The 5,047-nt window shown below is 30.0% G+C and overlaps 1 protein-coding gene across 1 annotated transcript in view; it reads left to right on the top strand.

Moving 5' to 3' along the window:
• The first annotated feature begins 615 nt into the window (after positions 1–615).
• The window catches only part of LOC106457239 (PRKC apoptosis WT1 regulator protein-like), a 27,006-nt gene continuing 22,574 nt past the window's right edge, over positions 616–5,047 (top strand). Inside the window, exon 1 of the mRNA XM_022383076.1 lies at positions 616–685. The gene's annotated coding sequence lies outside the window, so the exon portion shown is untranslated. The remainder of the gene's footprint in view (positions 686–5,047) is intronic.

Consider the following 5,047-nt stretch of genomic DNA (forward strand, 5'->3'; position numbering starts at 1 on the left):
CCGCAACGCTCTCTAGCAAACAAACAAATTACAATATTAAAATTATAGTTTACAAAAGTATTCAAATAACGACCAAAAATATTGTTATATAGCCTGGCTTGGCACAGTTTTGAGAGGTCAGGTAGTTACAAATAAATCCTAGTCGGTTTATGCAATGCTTTTCCAGGATTTATAGCCTGAAATTAGTCCTTTCCAGATTGACAGCTACTTTTCAGGTGTTGAGTATTACATAAAGACCTAATCTGAGTGTGGCGTTAACTTCATTACAAAAGAGTTTGTTTGGTTTTTGTTAAGCGCAGAGCTACACTAAGAGTTATCTATATTGTGGCCAACACTAGTATGGAAACCCAGTTTTCAGTATTATAAGCATTCAGACTTAACGTTGAGCCATTGGGGACTTCATAGGATGAAGTCTGTGAAATATATATATATATATATATATCATTCACAATAAGGCTAAGAAAACCAAACTGATTAGTTAAAAGAAAAGTAAGTTCACAAATAGAAATAATAATAATAAGTCTTTATATACTACAGATTTATTTTGATAAACAAAAAAATAAAATGAAAAATGAGTAAAGCGCCCTCTAATAATTATAAAACCTAAATAATATTGACGATTTAATGTAAATTTAAGTACGATTTGTCTACGTTCAGTGGAGGCAATAAGTTGGCAAAATTACAGGTAAAATGTTACATTCTTTGCTGTATTCTAAATATGCTAGGACAACATTATAATAAATACTTTTAAGACCATGTTTTGTCTTTTTTTTAAATCATATTATTTGTCCAGCCTAGTAAAACTAGTTTTTTTCATTTGGGCTTATTCCTTGAGTTTCGGTCCATATAATATATTCTATTTCTAATGCTAGTACTACTGGTGTTGTGACCTTTGATTTAGAACACAAGTAAGCTAAATAAATTAGGCCTTCGCATCTGAAACAATTTAAATTTTAACTCCGAAATTAAAAATCTCCACTCGATGTATATTACTTATTAGTGATAGCATTGGGAGTGGATCGCACCAGCTAAGTTGTAATCTACCCTCAAGTTACTAAAATTGAAATAAATGCTTTTGTGTGTGTTAAAACTTAAATACAGTATTTTATTTTTACTGAATATAAATTATTTAGTATAACATAAGTGCCTGATATGAGAAAACACCATATAGTTATAATAACTAAATAAGTGCAATAATATACCTAGAAAAAACTATTATAATTTCTTTAACTTAAGTTTGACCACATGTACCCTCTTTTACTTTTAGTCGATTTCCCTGTATTTGGGGACATAACACCTATTTACTCTGTAATTGGTCTTTTCGTAAATATCAAAGTAATTATGTTTTATTTTAATCATGAATACCTAACTGCTCTTGTACAATAAGATTACTATCCATATCTTCTTCAGTATAAAAACAAGACCTAAAACAGCATTTTACAGATAAATTTGAATTAGGGACAACAAGAGACCATTTAATCCTTCAACAGTTCAAGGCTGTTGCTGCATTCCCTCTATTATTCTTAAGAAAAAGCAAAACATTAAACCACCCTCTATTTTTCAGTAATGCGCTGGCTTCCACTACAGCCAATGGCAACTCACTCTTAAATCAATCACTTTATTAGAAATTAGAAAAATAACTGGGTCTATGCTTATCTTTATGAAAACTTGAATTTTTACCCTCACAGGAATTTATCCTATCAAGTCTATGGATAATTTTGTAATTTCAATAAGATCATCACTTATCCTACTTTTCTCAAGGGAAAATAAGTTTTTGTGAGTGCAGGATATCAATAAACAGAATGAACCTATATATATAAAAGATAACCTACTCCTATAAGATAACCCTTCATCCTTATAATCATCCTAGTAACTTTTCTCAAAACACTTTCCAATAAGTAAGTATCGTAGATAAGACCGAGTAAAAAAAAAACATGTTTTACATCCAGAGTTTTTGAAAAAAGGAAGAAAGAGTTCTTTTTTTTTAATGACACCTTTGAAAGAAAGTTTCCATCCTTTTTTGTCATGATTGTTGCTTGTTTTCAAAGGGTTCTTGTCAAACAGAAGTTTTCTTTGTTTAATTTTTTTTCATCAAAACTATACAGAATTTATGACAAAGAAAAATGGCAAAATATTAACTGTGTTCATCTCATTTTTTATTCAGAAGTCTTCTTTGTTTATTTATATGATCGAAAAAAAAGGTGGCTGCATTAAAGAAAGCAGGCAGGGATGCTAAAAATGTATTTTCTTTTACTTGGCTTAAGGAGACTAAAACTTAATTCAGAATTCCAAGTGAGGCCTAACTATTGATTTGTATTGAGATGTAATTACATCTCTTTTTATTTGAAATCAATATATTTATATTTACACCTTAAAATTGTATCAGCTTTACTACTTAAAGGTCATTTGCCAAATATTCATCCACCTTACCAAGTTATTCGAGTCCTTCTGTAATACAACATCTCAGTACAACTAGAAATACTTGAGAAATTATTATCATTGGCAAATTCTACTAATTATGCTCATATCAGTGTTACTAATGTGAGTAACAAGAAAAAGCAATGGCCCAACAATAACAACATTTTTTATTTGCATTTATAAGAAAGTTACAAAATGAATGTAATAATTAACATTATATGCAAGTTGGCAAAAAGCACTAACCTTTGAGGCATGTTCAGTATGACTAGACTCAGTAGTAACAACCTTTTGCTTTCTCCCATCCAACCATCTTACAGTCCAATTAACTAGTCTTTCCTTAATCCCTTCCAATGTGGTGTTCTATCTAATTTTTTGTGTAGCATGTTATCTAGAGCTTTTTGAAAATCAAAGTACACTAAACCTTTTCCATCATCAAGATAAGAAGGAACCTCCTTGAGTAAAATATTAATAAAGAAATCTTTCAATTTGGTGAATTCATGATGGCTTTCTTTTTTGGTATAACATTTCACTAGATGATTTTCTAAAGCTTATTTTATGAAGACCAGAATTTTTCCCACTATAAAAGTAAGACTAAATGACCTGTAATTTCCTGGGTAACTCTTATCCTTTCCTCTCATTTAAAAATAGAAGCAACATTAGCAAATCTTCAGTTTGGAAACACCTACTCACTGTCTGTTGTACAACCAGAAATGATCTGTGGAGTTTAAAAACAATTTTTTAAATTTTTAAGAAATTTTGTGTATATAAGTGATAGACAAGCTTTCTTAAACTTCTCACCAGTATAACAGTAACCTTTCTTTTGTTAATGGGAAGTTTATCTTTAAATACATGTACACATATATCTAACACTTGTCACCAGTGGAATCAGAGGGCTTGTCAGAAATATCAACAAGCATCTTTTTTCCTCTATTTCTGTCAGGAACCTTCAGCTCTACACACTACAGCATTATACATTCCTTGATATATCTTGTACAGTATAAGTATAAAAAGTTTGTTTGTGATAAACAAGATAAATCTTTGTTTTTTATAGATTCTATAGAAAGTTTTAAATTCTTATAATGTCACATCATTATAATATCTGTTTAAGGAAGACTTAGTAATGCCAATGATGTCTAACATGCTGAAAAAGTAACAGCAACAGTTTTCTATTTTAATACTTTTTTCAAAAACTTTTAGTATTTATCAAAGATATGTTTTTTCTCCCCTACCATATTCACATGTAAGTATTCTTTTTTTCACATCTAATAAGAACTAGAAAATTATCTAAAGTTATATAGTTTGTAAAGAAAATAATCAAGAGCTTCCCTAAGTAATCTACTTTTCAACAAGTTCAAGTGCAGGTATCATTTTGTTTTACACATATAGCATAATTTGAATAGTATCTCAAACATAAGTCATTTACAAATCAAAATTAGAATAACACAATACTATTATCATTAATTTTTTGAACACAAATCATCTACTTATTTGAATTAATTTTACTGATTATTCAAAAGGCTAGTTTTAGTGTTTCAGGAGTGGATCAAGCAACCACAGTGTAAATGGGTGAAGACTACATTAGTAATTCACAGAATTTATGAGTAAAAATAAAAGAGGAATGTATAGTACTCTATCCAATGCCAATGAAGTCTTCCACTTGATACCAGGGCTTATCAGGGTAGCTTGAGTACGACAGACACAGTAGTAAAAAAATTGTACTTCATAAACAGTTATTGTTCATGCAGTTTGATAGCATAAATAGCATCTCAACCACCACTGTGTCTGTCACATCACTCCCAGCTTGACGAGCCCTGGTATTGGGCAAAAGGCCTTATCAGCAATGACTATAGCAGATATAGTGTTGTTGACATATTGTTATATATTCATCTTCTTTTCACTTACAAGTTCTTAGAAGTATTGGAGTATCATTACTGTTTTTAGCCACAAACACTGATAAAGTTGGTTAAGTTATTGTAACATTTTAGTTTGTGCCTTTTACAATAATATCTTAATAAACATAAACAACAAATGGTTTATTCCTGAAGCCAGTCTGATTTACTAAATGAGTAACTTAAACAAAAAAGAATAAGCAGCACAAGTATATACATGTAGAAACTAGAGTAGTATGGTATTGTTGAGAGACCAGTATTTGTCAGAAAACAATGTTGTCTTAACAGTGTTTTATTAAGAAAAATGTGTAGTGTTGAAAGAGAGAAAAGTACAAAGTTTCAAGTTATCATTTAAGTGTCAAAATTTTAACATTGTACAAATTGTTTATAATATAGATTAAATATTATATACTGGAATACCAGAAGTGTTGCTGAAATAATATATATTGATATACCCATACACCATGGCCATGCATGCAAATACAAGACATTTTGAATTTCTATGTAAATGTGCTCAGTAATCAAATGTCTTCTATCTCCTGACAGGCATAAAAAGCCATCACACTTGTCTGGAAAGCAATCTGTAGTACAATGTTAAAATGACATGAGCTACCATATTTTTCGGAATATAATACACACCGGTGTATAAGACTCACCCTTATTTTGAAGACAAAGTTTTTGGGGGGAAAAAAAGCTACAGTCGCATTTGAAAGATTTTTATTGAACAAAAATTCAATTTG

Source organism: Limulus polyphemus, unplaced genomic scaffold (genome assembly GCF_000517525.1).
Source record: "Limulus polyphemus unplaced genomic scaffold, Limulus_polyphemus-2.1.2 Scaffold306, whole genome shotgun sequence".
In the NCBI taxonomy this organism is placed as follows: Eukaryota; Metazoa; Arthropoda; class Merostomata; order Xiphosura; family Limulidae; genus Limulus; species Limulus polyphemus.